Raw genomic sequence first — 20,331 nt, 5'->3', positions numbered from 1 at the left:
CCCCACAACACCTTGATAAAATACTGCAGTATTTTTTATTCAATCTGCTTGGTTAAAAATAAATCAGTAGGTGGGAGGCTGAGGCAGAAGGATTGCTTGAGCCCAGGAGTCTGAGGTTGCTGTGAGCTAGGCTGATTCCACGGCACTCTAGCCAGGGTGACAGAGCAGGACTCTGCCTCCAAAAATAATAATAATAAAATAAATAAATCAATAGGGGTGTGGTGGCTCATGTCTTTAATCCCAGCACTTTGGGAGGCTGAGGCAGGAGGATGGTCTGAGGTCAGGTTTTCGAGACCAGCCTGGGCAGCATAGTGAGACCTTGTCTCTACAAAAAAAAGAAAAAATTAAAAAATTTTTTTGGATCATTAAAATATATAGATTTTTCTTGTCATACAGTAAGAGGGAAAAGTCCCTTCTACATTACTTAATATCCAAAAAATATTTAAACTAGCCAAAAGTAATGTGTCTTGTAGGAAAAAATATATTCCCTTTTGGGTTGAACTAATTGGGTTGAGAGGACATTAATCTCCCTGGGCCTCAGTTTCTTTGGCTTGATGGTGAAGTGATTGAAGTGGATAAGCTGGGATAATCCCTTTCAAGTCAGAAGTCCTATTTGTGTACTAGATTTTTAGAGTAAAGAACCTGAATCCTTGTAAGAATTGTGAAAGTGTGTTGTGAATTCTTGCTGTCATCCTCAAACAGCTGACTTACAGACATACACAGCAATGTAAACAAACTGCTGTTTTGTGGAGGGAAAAGGGGTTCCCCGTAAGTTTCCCGTTCGGTTCCATTTTGGCCCCTTATTACATGAGGAACACCCAGTGGAAGGTCAGTGTTAGCTCTTGTGCTTTGTTTTTCTTCCTGGTCTTTTGAAGTTTGTGATAGGCAGCACTCATTTCTAATAACCCAGAGCTGCCTCATTCTTGGGGACACCAATGACTGTCTCTTGGTTGGGTGCTAAGTAGGCCCAGATAGGATTTTGGTCACTTGTATTTGGAGAGCTCCCACATTCCCTCTCGCCCCTTCCCATCCCTTCTCCATCCAGAAACTAGAACAATCCTTTCAAAACAGTTCTGACCATGTCACTCCTCTCCTGAAAATCTTCCAGGGCTTCAGTTTAGGACAAGGACCAAAATCCTTAACTCAAGCTACAAGATGTGATTTGGGCCGGCCACACTGACTTTTCCTCAATTCCTCAAATGCTTAAGGTGCCTCTGTCCACTGGGCCTTTGTAACTGCTGTTTTCTCTCTTGGGAACCCACCCCCCACCCCCCGGTTCCCCACTCCTATGAATTTTTGAAACTCCACTCTGCAATTTGCAGTCATCCCTCAGTTCACTCTCAGCTCAGCTGCTCAGCCACCACTTCCCTGGGGAAACCTTTGCTACCCCCAAGACTAGATGTTCCTCAGTCATCTCTTCCTGGCCCTTGGAGCCTTTGCCATAGGCTTTATTTACAGGTTTCCTCATTACTTGAATTCTCCCTCTCTAAATTCTTGCTGTCCAAACACAGGAACTGGACAGTTGTAGACACACCTTTCTGGAGCTAGGGCTGGAGTCCCTCATTATTCATTAATACCCTTTCTCCAAAACTCAGGAACTAAGTAGATGTGATAGTACAGTATCCCTCATTATCTGAAGTCACTGTCCACGCCTTCGAACCCATTAGATTCGGCCAGTGAGGGGTACCTGTGCATGTATGTGTCATGATGAGTTCCCCACCTGTGGTGCCCATCAGTCTGGAAGCTCCCTCTGGGCCCACCTCTGTTTTTCTCATCCTTGTATTTATCCCAGCACTTTGTACAATACCCAGCACTCAGTGAATTAAAAACCATCTGCAAAGGAGAAAGCTTGCCAGTAGAGTCCCCCCGTCTTGCAGTTGGACTTGATAAAGCACCTTGTTGCTATGCATATATCCAGCTTTTTCTTAGACAGTAAATCAGGCAGACGACTTAGTTAAACTACAAAGATAGCCAAAAAGGTCCTCTATACCTGCAGTCCCCACTTCCCGGGCCTGTTAGGGACCAGGCTGCAGAGCTCTGCCACCCAATTTGGTTCCTGGTGCCAGAAAGGTTGGGGACCACTGCTCTACACCATTTCCCGTACTTTTTGTTCAGACTTTCAAGAAAAGCAGATGTACAGAAATGAGGTTAGTTTGGCAGCTGTCCCAACTAACGGGGGTGGGGGTGGAGGGGAGGCGGAGCTCAGGCAGTGATGTGAGGGCCAACCCGAGCGGCTGTAAATACAGATGAAGCTTAGCTGGCTCACCAGCCCGACACTCACCTCCTGCAGCCCAGGGGTTGGGGACCGCAGTCCTAGGGGACAAACTTTAGCCCTGTTATCAGTGTTATCTTACTGAGAATGGTTGGTTAACAGATAAGTTATTCATAGGATAGCGCAGCTTGAAAGAATCTCAATGTAAAGTTCTTTACATATCAGAATTAATCATGGTAGAGTAACCATTATTTGTCTGTAATTAAAGACTTCAGTTGACCAAGTTTTCGTAGTTCCCTTGGGTAACCACTTCTCAGTTCCATAGTATTCATGGTTAAACGTCCTTTACTTATATTAATACTAAAACCTGTGTGTTTAGCTTTTGTCCATAACTTTTTGAAATTTGTGATATTTCCCCGCAGAAAAACCAATAATAAAAGACACTGTCCATATGATGATGGAAAGATGAGTGACTACATACCCAAATCATTTTTGGTGAAGGAGGACTAGGTCTCCTAATTAATTTCAGCTGAGTTTTGCCAAGGAGTCATTTTGATAATCAAACCTTGATTAAGCGGAATGTTTGATTAAGCAGATTTTTCTCTCTGCACTTAATTGTCAGAAAAGAGAGATTAAAACAACCACCACCACCAAATAAGCCCCAGGATTTATTCTAGGGTAACTGCAGGAATTCTCTGTGGGAATTAACTGTAGGATTTCTACACTGTCTGTACCTGTAGGTTGTCATCAACCTCAGAATGAGGGTACTGAGGCCCAGGATGCTCATACTATTCTATTAAGCAGAACCTTAAGTAAGAAAAAGGGTAGATGTTAGAATGATTTCCTAACCCTAAAAGTAGAGGACACTTTGGTCAATACTCACTGAACTGGAACTGGAACCCTCTCCTAGTTTATCTCCTTATTGGAGTTTGGAAGCTTTGCCTTTAGAGGCTAAAATACAAGCCCTTGTTGTTAGAGTTTATTGCAAAATGAAAGAGAAAAGCATGGAAGATGATGTGTGCGTGTGTGTGCGTGTGTGCACGCTCGTGTAGAGATGTAGGCTGTAAGAGGAATGTATGAGTCTCAGAGAATAGGACAGTGTGTGACCTCAGTTTTTGCTGCTGCTCTATACAGGGTCACTCTGCCCATGTAGGATGCAAACCTTGTTTCTATACAGAGAATGGGAACATAAGGGAGTGTTTACTAAACTTCTCCACCCCGAAGAATTGTTATTTCACTGTGAGAAGTCAGGAGAGAACCTGGACTTGTGATATACTTTTCAGAAAAGAAGAATGCTTAGATTCCTGATAATTTCAGCAAGTCCCATTATAAGGAAAGCAAGCCATTGGGTGCTATTTGGAAGACTGTATGTGAGGTGCAGTTCCTCGATTTTCGAGTATGATCTTGAAATCCCCTGGAATCTAGAGTTCATGCGCATTGGTAGAGAGATTATTTCTGCTGAAGTTCCTGCCTGTTTTTACCAAGCCCCAGATACTGATCACTTAGATCAGAGGGTATTGGGTGGTTTCTTTTCTTTTCTTTTTTTTTTTTTAAAAGCATTTTAGAGCAAAGGTCTCTAGATGCTCCAAGTAACGTTTGAGTGAGGGTTAGAAATGATTGTCACATCTGTGCTGCATGTCTAGCCCAGTGCAAAAATGCCTATTGATGGACCTACTTCATCTTTGATAGTTGAGGCAAAGCCAGAAGAATCAGTCAGGCATTCCTGTTCTTGCTTAATTCACTTTAGTTGCTGTACCATTTTTCTTTCTTTAAAGACAGGGTCTCACTATGTTGCCCAGGCTAGGTTGCCCAGGCTGGAGTAAAGTGGTTTGATCATAGCTCATTACAGCCTCAAACTTCTGGCCTTGAATGATCCTCCCTCCTTGGCATCCTGAGAAGCTAGGACTACAGCCGACTAATTTTTAATTTTTTCATTTTTTGTACAGACAGGGTCTCACTATGTTGCTCAGGCTGGTCTCAAACTCCTGGCCATAGCAATCCCCCTGCCTCAGCCTCCTGAAATGCTGTGATTACAGGCATGAGTTACTACACCCAGCCTGCTGTGCTGTTAATTCTCAATTCTGTGTTGATGATAAACGGAGTCATTTGAAGAGTGTTGAAAGTTTATTTTTAAAAAATATTTTGTTTAAAAATTTTTTATTTTAAATTTTATAAATGTATTTTTTACTTTTTTTCCCCGTTGTTAGCTCTTAGCAATTTGATCTTATAGGAAAAATTTGTTTAAAAGTGTATTACTTTAATTACAAAATTATATGCTGTTCAAAGATGTCTTGAATCAAACAAAATCACCCAAGTATATGTACTGTGGGTTTTCAAAAGCTTGGGGGGTCACTGTTCTCAAATAAGATTGTTGTCCTGCTTTGATTTAAATCAGAGTTGAACCACAAGAATAGCATCCTCCTTCACCCTTTGCCACATCCTTTGTGTGTGTTTCTAACCTAAATATTAAGACCTAGTAATTTGTCCTTAAGAAAGTAGAAACTTTAAGACCTTGATGTAGAAGATCATATATGTACTAGATGATTAAAATATTTTACCCAATAAAAAGAGTGATATTCCTTAGCAAGGGCGAAAAAGATCACTAAAGCAAGATCTGGCTGTTACTATGTACAGTTAACATATTCACACTGAACAATTATTGGAAGAGTAGGTGGAGTGATAAGTCGTATGCAATGTTTCAAAAATGGACTGGTCAAGTTAGTGGATGGCAGATGCCTGCGTGGGAATTAAGAGCAGTGAGGGTGCTTTGGGGTACAGATCCGATGTTTGCTGCTAATGCCACCAACAGCCAATGTCTTCTAGGAGGTGCTTTTGGTGGCCTTTGTGCGACAGCATTCCTTGGACAGGAATGAACCATTCGTCTGCCTCTTGATGACAGTTTTAATGTTATTTTTTTCATTTATTCAGTGCATCTTGGCAGCTAATAAAAAAATCGGTTTTAAGTATGAGGCGTTGGGAGAAGAGTAGTTTTGAAATCACTCACTCTCTATTTTTGCAAGTTTTAGAAATCACAGTACCCACCAGGAACACCCAGACATTTTAAATGTGTTCCATGCTTACTGTCATTCATCTATAAGTCAGGCTTGGTTTTAAACAGGTATTCAGTGAGAAGTGAGAGAGCTTTGGCTTGTTCTTTTACCTTAACGCCATTACATTTTCACTTCATGTTAAAAAGAACTTTATTAGAAGTTATGTACATTTAGAAGAAACCCTCTGCATTTGGCACCATAACTATCCTATGTAGCTACGCTTGACATCCATGTATGAAAACGAGAGGGAGATATATGCATATGGGGAGAATAAAGCTGAAAAAAAAAAAGGGCCAGTTACTACCTTCGTGACTTGAGATGCTGCTCAAATCCCCCACAGATGTCCACCACATGAGCAGGTGATGATATTTTGAAGACTGCAGATTCACTATTTTTTATAGATGTCTTCCAAAGTGAATATATTATCATTCCAGATTTATGTATAAAAGTTTATGCCTGGAATTTGCATTTCCTAAACCATGAAAGAGTTTTGCTGAGACAGTCCCCAAAGAAAAACAGTGAAACTAACCAGTTCCTTACTTGGGGGAACCACTCCCGTTAGGTAGCTCTAAAGATATTGCTGGTGATCTTTCAGTTACAAATACCCGTAACTCATAACCATTTTTGCAAGAATACTATATATAGTAGGACCCAAAGACCTAGGTAATGTCAACATTATCCAGCTAAATTTTTTTTTTTTAGTTTTTAAAAAATTTTTTCTTCTTATTACACGCAATTACCATGCTTTGAAATCCAGCTAAATCTTGACAATGCCAGCAACCATCACATTTTGGCAAATGTGACATTTCAGTAAAAGAAAAAAAAACATATTACTATTAGCCCTCTGTAAATTATCAGCAGTTCACATATGCTATGCTATAAAGTTTTAGCATGGATCATGTACTTCTAAACAATGTCAAGATCAGCCAATGAATATCATTTATTTAAAAAGAGATTTAAAATGGTTTCCATGGATTTACTCCAGGAAGAGGGAAAGGTAACTTTTCCAGGAGGGCTGATGTTGGGCACTTTGTTTTTGTTTTAGTGACTTAACCGCCCAGCAATGATGGAAAAGACATGATGCTTTAGTATTTTAAGCTGTATAGAGAAGACAAGAAAGTTCCCCGGTTTCCCTGGGAAGAGCACACAGGGCTTCTCTCCTCCAGGGTTTTCTGTGGAGGGAAGCTAGAAGGGGGAGGAGGCTCCATCCAGTTCCCAAGAAAATAATAGCTCGATGTGTCATGCGTGCGTGAGAAGCGGGCACTGGTGAGGAGAGACATGTCTTGGTGGAGGCAGCAGATGAAATGGAGCCAAACTGCAGTGACCCGTGGGGAGCCTGGGGGTCCCACAGTGGCCTGGGTGGCACAGTGTGTGTTGGGGGGCAGAAGCAATGCTCACCCTGGAGGGATTTGTGGGGGGACAGGAAATAGGAGCCGTGAGGAGAGGAAAAGGCTCTGTGACTCTCCCCCGGGCAGAACTAGGAGGTAGAATTGCTGCGGAGATGTCAGAGGTGGCCCAGACCAGGTGCAGCTGGGCCAGGGGAAGGGGAAGGCACACAGATGGCTGGGTACCTCTCTGCCAGGAAATGCTTGTCGTTGCTGCGTCAGGACTGGGGTGCCCAGCACAGCTGTGCAGACTTCCCAGTCCCCAGGGTCGCCTGGCAGCCCTTCTCAGAGGAAGGGATGGAGTTGCAGTCCACACTTAACCCCACCTGGGACGCCTTCCTCCCCAGGGCTGCACCATCCCTCCTGACCCTGGGGTAGCCCAGTGTGCGTGCACTTGTGCAGGAGACAGGGCAGATGTGGTGGTAAAGGTTGCTGGTAAGCAGAACATACCGCAGGTTGCCATCGATGGAAAAAGAACGGGTTCCAGATTTTTAATTAGAAGAGCTAAAACATGAATTTTCTTTTAAACATATTTTATCTTGCTTTTTTTTTCTCTCTAATGTTTCCACTGGGTGGTGCTGCAGGAATTCCTACCTTTTGCCTTGGATCTACCCTTCCCAGAAAGACGCCTCTAAAACATAATAGGAGGAAGTCCTGATTTAGAAAGATTTTACAGTTTCAGCACAATAGAAGAGTTTGGAGGATGCTCTGGCAGGAAATGTTTCAGTTTCTGGATGTGGAAAAACCACCATCATTTTGTATCATGCAAAAGTGTTCTCATTGCACTGGGTATATACTTTTGACTTTCATCACTTCTTATTTAGCACAAAAAAGCTTTCACGTTTATCTGAAAGATAATGGTTTCAATTCTAGTGGGAGTGGTCTATAAGATTTCCTTTATTATGATTTTTGTAAAACCTATAAGTATCTAAGTAAATAAACATTTTCTAATGTTGACAGCCACAGATTTAAGAAAATGCCTCGGTTAAGGCTTTGTTTGAAGCTAAAGACATTATTCCATTCTTATCTTAAAGATCATTTATACAATGTATTGATCAAAAGGATTACACATTTTTACTTTCAAAATACTTTTAATCTTATAAAGTCTCTTTAGCTGATAACACTCATGTAAGGAGAGGACTAGGGCTGGCCTTACCCCTTCTGCAAATGAGGAGGTTGAAACACAGAGGTTAATATCCCTGCCATAGATCACACAACTCTTTAAGGCCTTGTCTGCTATAAGAATTTGTATATCCTGACTCTGAACTTTTCCCCTTATACATAGGATTGAATTTTATTAATATTAATAGTACAAAAATTTGGGTAAGAGATTTCCCATTCAAGCAAAGGCCTCTACAATATAAGAATCAAGAATAATATGGGAGGAAATGCCCACTGGAGATGAGGGAGCTCATTAACTGGAAGCTAAAATTTAATAACAGCAAGATTTAAGAACACATAGCACGATGTTACTGCAAAACAGCATGTTTTTTTTTTTTCAGGTCATGTTGTGGTCCTCCATGAAATCCCAAACACTGCTTTCTTAGAACATGAAACAAGGCTTCCCTAGAGGTGTTTCTTTTTGATTTGATTTTATTTTTTTAGAGACAGGGCCTCACTCTCTTGTCCAGGCTTTAGTGCAGTGGCACAATCATAGCTCACTGTAGCCTCCCAGTCCTGGGCTTGAGCAATCCTCCTGTAGAGGTACTCCTTTTAAAGGAAAGTTTTTGAGGCTCTGCTGGGTGCTAGGTACCTTGCCGGGTACTGTTATGCACAGTTTCAGTGGGGTTCCCAGCCTGTCCCTATTCACACTTGACGTGTTCCTCATGATTCATTTCACAGTGACGTGAAATGCATGCATGTTTCGGACCGGGAGGAACTAAATTACCAAACACGTAGCTTCTCGCGTGCCATTTGCATCATGGAGAGCCAACTTTACTTGTTAGTGTGGGGGGAACCTGGAGCCTATCTAAACCAACGTACAGATCTTTTAAAAGAGGAAATTGGTTAAGCAAATGGTGGGAGGATGGGTTCAAAGATTTTTTTTTTTTTTTGAAACAGAACGCCACTAGAACAACTAGAGACACAGATGAGACAAAACCAGAAATGATCAAGGAAATTTCCTGATCTGATTCCTAGTGGGATTTCCATTGGATTGCCCTGTGAATTAAAATGAGACTTTTCTCTTAGCCAGCAGTGAGGTGTGCATGTAAGAAATGAAGCCTCTACTAGGAAGCATATGCGTGGTGATTAAGAACCTGGACTTTAGAGCCAGATGGCCCTGGATATGAGTCTCTGTTGGCCCATATTACTCCTGTGGCCATGAGCGTCTCAATTCACCTTTTAACGTCATAGCTTCCTCATGGGCATAGCGAACTGAGAATATTAAAGTTAGACAGCACATATAAAGCACTCAGCACAATGTCTGGTACATAGTAAGTGGCCATCAAATGTTAGCATTAAAAACGAAAAGCTCCTCTTTAATGAAGTAATAATGGACCCTGTATGAGCCCTGTTATTGAGAATTCCATGGAATCTTAGTGTCACTGGTGGTAGAGGATATAGTTTACATTTTCTTAGAATAAGGTCTTAATTTGGAATTGATCAGTAGCTTTAGAATTATCTTTAGAGTTTTACAAATCCTGCTGAAATTATGTATATTTTATATAAATTTGTCCTTTTTTTCTCTAGAGAATTTTAGATTCTCAAAAGGGTTCATGGACCAATACATGAAGAAGATACTGTTCTGGACATGTGATTGTGTGTATGTATATGTGTGTATGTATCTGTTCTAAGAGTGAATATATATTTTAGATTGAGTATATGAGATTGCTGGTATTTTACTGTTTCTGACCCATAAAGACAATTTCATATAGTTCAACTTAATAGTTGTGATAGGGTTAGGAAACATAATTTGAAATATAATATGAGACATTATAATGAGGCATGATTTTAACTTATTTTTGTGTATTATTTACCAAAGCCTAGCAAGTTAAAATGCATCAGCTAGTCTTGGACCACTAGTAATCATATTTATCTAAAATAACTTTTACTGTGTCCAGGATTATAACATAGTCTTTAATTTTCACTGAGGATTTAACTGGTAGCTTCATCACATCGAGTGAGTCATTTTTCTAGTTCCACACTCTTCTGATCCAAATGACTACTGGTAGGAGAATTTGCTTAGTCTTTTTCCCCTGTTGAATTCATGGGGTTCATTACTTTGGGGAGGAAAAAGAAATTCTCACTGGGTTTTCTTGGGCGATAAGAACATCGGTGTCCTTTCAGGAAGCAGAGTTTGGCTGCTGTGTTGAGGGTTAAAACAGAGCTGACACACAAGACAAAATGAAACCAGAGCTGCATTTACAAAGTGGGACAGATGTAGGAGGCCAGGTTTCCTGTGGCCCATTTTCCAGTTTCCTGCCTGCAACCTGCAGAAGAAGAGGAAGCCCAGTGTTACCAAGTATGAGAACTGAAGCGGGACGTGCTTCAAGCCGGAAGTAAGATAAATGCAAACAACACGGACAACAAAAACAATTGCTAAGAAAGTGAATGTTTGGGTTTTAGTCCAAAAAAATGTCTGGGAAGGAACAACCCATCTGTTGAAAGAAAAAGCATTGTCAGCAGAGCCTGTTAACTTTTGATGTGAGATTTTATATGGGGACCTGGGGACTGTCCCAGGTTGTAGGAACCTCTGGTTTTTATAGCCCTACTCATCTTTCCAGACATGGTGTGTTGTTTTAGTACAGTTGGTTACCTGAAAAGACTTTCCCTGCAGTGCCCAGGAATTCTAAATCTGTTTCCTGGGCATGTTGATATATGAGCGAGGGGGACGTGGTTAACCAAGTGGCTATAATGAACTACAGCCTCAATTTGGGAAGGCTGGGTGACCAGGTGGCTGCTTTGATCTAGGAGGCTTATATTCCTTTAACCGCCCAATAACATTTTTGTCTGATGTTTTCAAAGACGAGATTAAATGGAGATGTGTATGTTGACCACTGCACATCACGCACTCTGTTTGTGTGGCTCCCTGGCGAGCCATGGGCAAGATGCAGGGCTTGGGCAATGAAGGCGACACTGGAGAAGTGCGTCTGTCTCCCGGGGGGAAAGAAAAGAAAAATAAAATTGTTCTATGTTTAGCCTCTTTAACTCATTTTGGAAGAGTCTGTGAAGTCAGATATTCTAATCCCCATCTGAAAGAAATTGAGATCCAAAGAAATTGTGATTCATTGCACACCTCTTTATTGAGTACCTGTTGTTGGGCAGGAGCTGTGTTGGAACTGCTGGGTGATGGTAGTGAAATAATGGCTGAAAACAAATAGCTCTATTTGTGGAGGCCTTGTTTAAGGCTTCATATAAGGCCTATGTGAAGGGAACATGTAAGTCTTGTTGAAGGCTTATAATGTACGAGGAACCGTTCTGAGTGTTTTCTATACATCATTTCATTTAAATGGCCTTGCTGCCGTGAGGGGCAGAGACATAGGTGTGTGCTTCTGGGACAGCCAGTTATTTATTTACGCTGCACTCGTCTTCTCCAAATCCAGAAAGAACAAACTCTGTACCAGGAATCTTAAGAAGTTTTGGGATGCTGCCAAGTTGGGAATCAAAGAGGCACCCACATGAGGCAGCCTAGGATGGTAATAAGCCCTTTTTCATCTTGATGTGGGCATACTCTAAAAATGTGAGGGGAGATGGGACTGGGTTGTGCAGTGGTGGGGCGGGGTGGGAAACAGCATGAATTTGTGGATGTGGGAGGAAGTAGAATGGCTCAAAGACACTTTCCCATGGGAGTTAGTATCATCATCCATTTACTTTTCCAATGAAAACTCACCCGTATAAAAGTCACCTATGAACCAGTTGACTTACTTCTCATTTACCCAGAGACAGCACAGAGTTTCAGAAGGAACGAAGGGTAGTTCAGACTTATAGTATTAATAAATTTTGTATGTTATTACAGTGGTTGTCAGTGATTTCCTCCAAAGAATCTTTCTTTTTCCTCACCTGAAAGAGTTATTCAAAGAACATTGCAAACTGTAAAGGGTAAATAAATAGACTAAACAATACCTACCTCTCTTTTCCTGTTCTTTTTCTTTTCTTTTTGGAGACAGGGTCTCGCTCTGTCACCCAGGCTGCAGTGCAGTGGTCTCATCAGAGTTAACTGCAGCCTCAAACTCCTGGGCTCAAACAATCTTCCCTCCTTGGGCTCCAAAGTGCTAGGGTTACAGGTGTGAGCCACCATGTCCAGCCTTTTTCTTGTTCTTTTTGCTCTTGAAAAAATGGAAAATTTTGAAAAATTTTTAAATTTTTTTAGAGACAGGGTCTTGCTCTGTTGCCCAAGCTGTAGTGCTCATTGTAACCTCCTGGCCTCAAGCGATCCTCCCACCTTGGCCTCCAAAAGTGCAGGGATTATAGGTGTGAGCTGTGGTGCCTGACCTAAAATGAACAATTTGTAGATATTCACAGAATGAGAATGCAAACATTTGTTAATAAATAAAAAGAGCTTTGGAGGACATGAACTTAGCCTCATGCATTTTTTTTACAGGCAGCGATAGTAATTAAAATTTGTTTTGAAAATTCTAATAATCTTATTTCCACCTCACAAAAATAATAAAAAAGACTTCAGAATTTGCATGGGCTATGCATTTACCAAATGTTATCCTTATTTACTTAATGCACTTATTCTGTGCCAAGTTATTGCAGTCCCCCAATAATACAAAATGTTGTTTTCCAATTCCTTGACTTAAGGACAGGGTTTGTTTCCTATAATGAAATGGTTTCTGTCCTTTCTCTTAGACAAAAATAATATAAAGGCACAGAAACACTGCACAGAGGAGTTGAACTTACAAGAATTTTCTGTAAGAAGTGTTCAAACTCATCCTCATTTTTCTAGCCGTGCAAGTGAACAAAGAGACATGTACTTAATTAGCACCTACTTTGTTTATTCCTTACACGGAAACTTTTCTCCTTTCCTTAGACTCTCTCCTTCCTGTTTAAGTTAGCTAGATTTCTTTAGTTCCCACAACATACAAGCTTAAGAAAATCAAAGATTTAATAATTCTGCCTCGTCAACTCCCGCCTCGGCAACAATGAAACCGGGAACGTGCCAAGAGAAGTGCTAGGCTGCCATCAACAGAAAAAAGTTAAGCGGGCATTGCGACTTCCAAGAATGAAAGCAAAAACCTCGGACTTTGCGTGGGACCGACGCCGCATTAAGCCGACGTCTGGCGCCACCTTGTGGCTGACAAAACACCGGCCTCCAAGACGACAAAAGCAGCCTGGGGGGCGGAGCGGAGAGGGGACCCCAGAAGCCGAGATCGGGTCATGTGACCTGACAGCTCTCAGGTAGGCAGAGGAGGACGCGGGGAGGGGACGAGGAGAGTGATCGGTATATTCTGTCTCTAGCACCTTTCTCTGTGAGGCTCCGTCTGGGGAACTGAGGGTAAAACAAAACATCGAAAAGACTAAAGAGGCATGCAAAAATATTCTCATGTTATTTACATTCTTTTAAAACAAAGTTGAAAACACAGAAGGAGGGCAGAAAACGGTCGCCCCCAGTCTGCAAGAATGAGTGGGCAAGTGCATTCCTCCCGGGCCACCTCCGCGGACCCTGAAGGAGCCCACGTGGGCGCCCAGCAGGGCTGTCTTCCCTCGGCTGGTCAGGACGGAACATTTCCCTTTTCTCTCTCGCTGCCCCGACTGCTCTCGTCTGCCCGCCCCTCCAGAGAGGCCGCGTAGACGGGAGCAGAACCCGCCCCAAAGTGGGAGCCCCCACGGGACCTCTTTGCTGAGGTCCCAACGGCCGGGAGGCCTCAGGCTCAGCATTTCAACCCGTGTTTCTTAAGCTGGAGTCGGAGAGTATGTGCTCGGGCATCTATTAAAGAAATTTTTGTGCTATCAGTTTTGATGATGCTGTCATAAACATAAACATATTCTGAGTCACCTTATAAACAACAGTCACCACGTGGCTGAAGAGTCTCCCTGGATTTCGGTGCTTGTGTTGAGCTCATTGTCTGGTGAACAGAGAACCAAGGTGGCCACCGTATCTAGAGGATGCCTTCCAGCCGGCGAAGGCCATGGGACATCACAGTGCTCTGTGAGGTTTCCCTGTTGCTTAAAAAGTGATAGTGGTTAACATTTAAATAGCACTTACTATGCACCCGGTATAGTTTAAATGCATTGTTAGTATCTCCTGTAATCCTTACAACCACCCTGTGAGGGAAACACTTTTATCATCACGTAGGAGGATACTGAGGCCTGGAAAGTTTGGGTAATTTCCCCAGAGTTCCACGGCCAGACAGGGCGAGTGCTTGCATTTGAACCCACAGAGTCTGGCTCCAGAATCTGCCCTTACCCACTCTGTAGTCTTCCAAATAGACAAAGGTGCTTTGAGTTGAAGAAAATAATTACGCTCCAGTGAAAAACTGCATTGTCTGGAGTCTGCAGAAGACCCCTCTGGAGGATGTGATTCTGATTTTTTGGAAGCTATTTTACAACCTTATTAATGATAGGCGACTGATCACAAAATAATTCTTATCTATAGATAGGCCAATTCTGTTCCATCTTAGAGAGTTCCATTGACTCCTCTCCCACCCCCAGTTTTGTCTCCATTTGCACATTTATCTCAATATACCTGATCTATAAATGCCTCTATTATTCATAGTCCTTTTTGAACTCATTATAATGTCTGTCTGGTTCTCTTGTTGAATACTGAGTAAAATAAAATCTTTAATGTGTGTTCATTTTGATATCTGTATGACAGCCATGATCTTATCCTTTATTGAAAATTATTTTTTTCAAAAAGGAATTTCTCCACTTTCCCCTTCTCAAAGAGGCCTTTGTTGGCCATCTTGATACCGTGCCGCCCCCTGTGTGCACACCCTGGTCTTCCCACCTCCTTAGCTAGCTCTAGTTTCCTTTTTCCATAGCAGTTATCTTCTAACATGGTGGTCCCCAACCTTTTTGGCACCAGGGACCAGTTTCATGGAAGACAGTTTTTCCACAGACCGGGGCGGGGGGCTGTGTGTGGTTTCAGGATGATTCAAGCGCATTACATTTATTGTGCAGTCAAACCTTTCTGCTAATGATAATCTGTGTTTGCAGCTGCTCCCCAGTGCTAGCATCACTGCCTCAGCTCCACCTCAGATCATCAGGCATTAGATTCTCATAAGGAGCAAGAAACTTAGATCCCTCACACGCTCAGTTTACAGTAAGTTTCCTGCTCCTATGAGAATCTAATGCTGCCTCTGATCTGACAGGAGGTGGAGCTCAGACGGTGATGCCAGCGATGGGGAGGGACTGTAAATACAGATGAAGCTTTGCTGGCTCACCCACTGCTCACCCCCTGCTGTGCAGCCTCATTCCTAACAGGCTGCAGACCTGTACTGGGGATTGGGGACCGAAGTTCTAACATACTATGTCATTTAATTCATCACCTGTTTGTTGGTAATGGCTTTCTCCTGCTGAAGTGCAAACTCTGTGAGGACAAAAGTCTTTGTCTATTTTGTTTACTGATGTATCCCAAATACACAGACAGTGTCTTGGCATAAAATGGGTGCTCAAAAAAATTGAAGTGGGGAGAGAATTGAGTCTTTATAGGGTACAGTGTATAAATACATCTTACTTAGAAGGACCTATGTTGGAGAATCATTGCCATAATTTTTTATGAGGTGTGGATGCATTTTAACCAAACATCATCTGTCATATGTAAAATTAAGTGTTAATCTGAATGGCATGGAGGGGGAATGTACTTTATCTATAAATTTCATTGTATCATTATATAAGAATTATAAATCTTGAGCTTATATCCAGTTTTGTTGCTTATATTAATAGTTAAGAATGGATACAATACAAATTACAATAACAATCATTTGTCAATACTGAGAATGTGTTACTTTTTTTCCTGCTCCTTTAAAGGAGGTATGTGTATTATTCGAATTTGACAGACTATTTTTTAAAATTAAATTTTAAACTTTTTTTTTGTAGAGATGGGGTCTCACTATGTTGCCCAGGCTGGTCTCAAACTCCTGGCCTCAAGCGATCCTCCCGCCTTGGTCTCCCAAAGTGCTGGGATTACAGGCATAAGCCAAAGGCCCAGCCTTGACAAGCTATTTTAAATGATCTAACTATACCATGGCAAGATCAAGGCTATAAATTACAAGAGGAAAGGAGCAGTTGGGGCAAGTAGGAGGTAGTTTTGCTCTCTGGAGGGGCTGGGGTGGGTCCCAGCCAGCTGCCATGACTGTGGTGCTGGCCAGCACCAGTAGAAATGGTGAGAGGCCATCAGGAGACTGGCAGGCCCTGCTGGCCGCAGGACTGAGGTGAGGTCAGTGGAAACCAGAAAGTATCAAACGTGAAGGGGGCACTTCTTCGTGGGAGAGCAGTGATGCCTTTAGAAGTGGACTAATCCTCCTCCAAAGCGCAGAGTTTGATTTTACATCAAGAATGGCATTAAAATACCTGATAAAATTTCATACATTTGAAATAAGATATGGGCGAGGGAAGGGGAAAGAGAAGCATTTTTTAATTAGAAAAAACGTAGGGAATATTTTAAAACGATTTCTAGCATTTCTTCCATGTGTTCTCCATATTTTTTAAGCTGAGAGTTGTGGGAAATCAGTTTAAATGAAGTTAGGCAGATAAAACATTTTAACTTGAAGCAGGCCTACGTGTGCATGATAATAAATCTCAAGTATCAACATTTTCTTGAACTTTCTATTGAATAAGAGCCACACTATGCTGTTTGAATGAATGACATTGCTTATAGTGGCATTCAGATAAATTGGACTTTATTGTACCTGCCTGTTAAGATTTCAGACTTAATTATGGATTCTAGGTTCAAGGAATTAACTTAGGGAAACAAATCACTTAAATTTTTTTTCTGGTGAGAGAGATACTCACAGATAAGTTTATGCATATGTACAGTGTTTGTGAGTATGGGAAGGGCATGCTTCCAGGACAATGGTAGAACTTTTTTCTTTTCCAACACCCTGGAGGGCAAAATATCTAGCTGGCAGAGGTGTGATAGAACATACAACATGATTGTACGTGAAAATAGTTGGTAAATTTTGACACTGGATTTCATCATTATTAAAATACATTAAAAGTGGAACTAAAAGAAACACAGTGAGTGCCCTCGAATGGAGAGCTCCACAGCAGCGGTGTCAACTGGTGGTCCATTGCCCACCTGTCCCCCTCCGGACTCCCTCACGTACCCACCCATTCTAATCACACAGATGCTCTGGCCAGAGAAGTGGGGGGTCCAGAGCTGCCTGGGGCCTCCGCAGTGTCCCAGAATGACTTCTGCTGAGTGTAGGAAAGAGGGACCCTTCTTTGTAGACGTGAGTATAGGCTCACAGAGAAACATTTTTGAGTGTCATCTCTGAGTAATGTGTGGCCGGGATTTCCAACAGTAAAGCTTTATGTGACTGCACAGTCATTGAAGTGGGCGGATCCGCAAGAGTAAGGGAGTGGCTGGAGAGAGCTGTTCTAGAAGAGGGGAGTGAGGCTGGGTGTGCTTTAGACAGAAGGCTCGAGCCCTTAGTCACCTCCGCGGGAGCCGTGTTGCTCAGAAGCAACCCTTCTGAGTAATCCTCCAATGATCCCCCCATGCCCCCGGCCACCACCCAACCTCTGCAGCTTGGTTGAGTTGCAGGGGCAGCTCTGTGATCCCCACTGTACAACTCCTTGACTTCCCTCGGCCGAGTTCCTCTATTCCAGCATTCTGGGAAACCCCTGTAGCAGTGGGTCCCCATCCCCACCATTTGCTCCTCTGCCTGTTCACTTTCTACTCTTTCCCATTTCCTTTTTCTTGCCCCCTTTCTTTCTTCTACCTTTTCTTCAGGCCATGGCTGTAGCACCTGTGGCTGTCACCCGCTGTGGCCTCTGAGTAAAGACATGATGAGCCAGTCCGCCCACATCTAGTGGCATGCTTTTTCATGTCTAGACACACCTCATGGTTGTGAAAGTAAGCTCCAGCGTGTAAAGATGTTGGCACTCCAGCAAAAGGAGAATTTTTTTTTTTAAACAAAGATGTTGTGCGTGTGTTGTAATAGTCAACTTTTGCTGCCATGTGCTGCATAACAAACTGCCCCAAGAGTCATTGGCTGGCAGTGGCATTTGTTTTTCTCACAAGTCAGTGTCAGGGATGCTGCTTTAGACTCTCGGTGGGTGGGGCTTGGCTTCCAGTTATGGGTGGAGTGCAGGTCCTCTCCATGTGTCTCATTCTAGAGTAGTAGCTTCAAGCAGGAACAGGAGCACAGGAGGAAAAGTAAGTGCAAACTTCCAGTGCCTTCTAAGACCCCGAGTCAGAATTGGCACATTGACACTTCTACCCACCTGTCCATTGGCCAAATGAAATCAGGTGGCCAAACCAAGTTATCAGTGGGGTGGGAGAAAAGTGCTCCACCCGCTCTAGTGCAGTGCTGCGGAGTCACTTAAGGAGTGAAGAGCTGTGACCATCTACCTAGTCTGCTATACAGGTCCTCGTAACTCATGCCCAGAGAACACGCTCTCTGCCACAGGGGGTTGGGACGTCATGAGATGTGATTCCACAGAGCACAAGAAGCTCCAAGGAGGCCTGGAGCATTAAGTGTAATATAAATGGATAGATGTTTCTGTTGCCCTTGCCATCCCATTTGGAACGCGATGTCAGTTAAAGGTTGGGGTTGGCAGGAGCTGCCCACGTTCTTACCTGGTGTGGGAGCCAGAGGCCCTGCAGCCCCTCCCCCCCCCCCCGACCTCCAAACCCACGGGCAGCCTTCTGCCCTTCGGAGCAGGTTCCTCTGAGCATCCACTCAGTTTCAAAGGTATTTTAGAGCTTACCGCCTGAAGTGTTCAGCCAAGAAAACCTCAAGAATTGGAGACAACTGTTAGCAATTCCCGGTGCCAGTGAAGAGCAGAGAGTGTGTGGCTCATCCTGCAGTCGTCGGAGGGTGGTTTGCGTTAGGAGTTGGAGCCGTCGGCCGCCCTGAATCCCCGCAGTCACGCTTGCAAGACGCGGGAGCTGAAAAGGTGGTTTTGATCCAACAGTGAAATGATTTACTGTCTCGAGTGATCATTGTGCTGAATATTGATCTCTGTAAAGAATATCCCCTTTAAAGACCCGTAAATAAAATGGCCCGTGGGTACTTGGAGAGCATTCCTAGTCTGCTTCCCTTTAACGGAGAAACCCGTGTTGCACCCACGCTGCTCAGAGAAACAAGAAGATGCATTCTTCTGATTAAACACGTGAAAGGAAATAAGGAAATGAATACTCACTGGATGGCTAGATATTTTCACATCCATTTTTGTGTGGAAAGGGAGAAATAGAATTGTCAGAATATGAAAGCTCCCCCTCCCTCCGCTTTCAGAGGAAGGCATGGAGTTATGGAGTTGACAATGTTGGTACAAAGAGCCCTCCCCGGGGCAATTATTCAGGCTTCCAGGTTGCTCAGAGTTGCGCATCTTTCTCACTGTCCCCTGGTTGCTGTCACCCCAGGCTCCCCCTAGCACTTCAGTGTCTCCTGCCATGGTAGGGGATGAGCCTTAATTCTCTCTGGGCTTGTTCCCTCCTCACAGCTTGGCTTCGCAGCATCTCTGCACACCAGAAACCAGTTTTCCGCCCTCTTGCCTTGCCTGGCTTCCTCAGTCCCATCCTACCCAGATCAAAACTGAGGGCACGTGAGATGTCCCGTTTCCACGGTGGATCTGCAGCAAGGCTTTTGTGGCCAGCCTAACCACCTCTTTTTTATTCTAATTTAATGAACATTGAGAAAACAGATGGATTATTATTATTACTTAGAATCAGTACCCATTGCCATGAAAGTCCTCAAATGACTGAAGTTGAGAAACTGCCCAGGAGTGGGGAAAATGCCCTTGAGAAGACCCTGTTTGAGCTGGGTCATGAGGGATGAGTAGGAGTTCACCAGGCTCCCAAACTAGGGAAGAGCATTTTAGGCAGAAGAAACAGCACTTACAAAGTTCACGCCAGAGTCAAAGGAAAACGATAACATTTTATAGGCTTTCCTCTCACCAAGGGAAAAACTGCTTTTCCCATCCGTGCACCTGTGACACTGAGGTTTGACTTGCAACATGCTGAGTGCCCAGGAAAGGAAGGGAAGGTCTCTGCAATTGGCAATGACCGATTCTTCAGTTTCACAAGCATGTACTGACCGGGCCCTGCTATATTTGAGCATCATGCTGGGTTATCAGAGTGCTGGCGACACAGTCCCACCAAGTCCCTTCCTCGTGACACTCACCATAGTAAGAAGAACATTTGCACTTAGAGACTCACCGCCACCTCGTCACCCCAGGTGCCTACATAACTGCACTTAGCATGGGTCCAGCATTTCAGCGAGAGGCTGGCCAAGGAAGAAGTGGACAGGATGGGTGGGTATTGTTTGAACGGGGACTCACTCTCCAAGTGGTCATTTCGTTAGTCATTGTTTTACGTTAGTCCGGATGCATCGCTGTCACTTGCGGGGATGTGCACGGTGAATGTGAGGCTCTCAGGGCTCCCTTGTATTTCTGAGTCGTGGCTGCTCACAGAAACGCAGCCAGAAAGCTCCCAGCTCCGAGTGGCCTGTTGCGGTGGGAATAAAAGCTACTTTTTATTAGGTTCACCGGGGGAGGGGTGGGGGCAGCTGAGTCGCCCATTCTGAAAGCCCCTCTCTCCCCGGCAAGTTCGCCTGGTGTCTTGATGGACAGC

At 43.4% G+C, this 20,331-nt stretch overlaps 1 protein-coding gene across 1 annotated transcript in view; it reads left to right on the top strand.

The window, feature by feature from the left end:
• Window positions 1–20,331, top strand: part of ELK3 (ETS transcription factor ELK3) — a 64,725-nt gene that overhangs the window by 6,251 nt on the left and 38,143 nt on the right. The window lies entirely within an intron of this gene.

The sequence above is a fragment of the Lemur catta genome, chromosome 6 (assembly GCF_020740605.2).
Source record: "Lemur catta isolate mLemCat1 chromosome 6, mLemCat1.pri, whole genome shotgun sequence".
In the NCBI taxonomy this organism is placed as follows: Eukaryota; Metazoa; Chordata; class Mammalia; order Primates; family Lemuridae; genus Lemur; species Lemur catta.
Note: the sequence above shows the minus strand (reverse complement) of the source record. Positions and strands in the feature narration are given on the sequence as shown.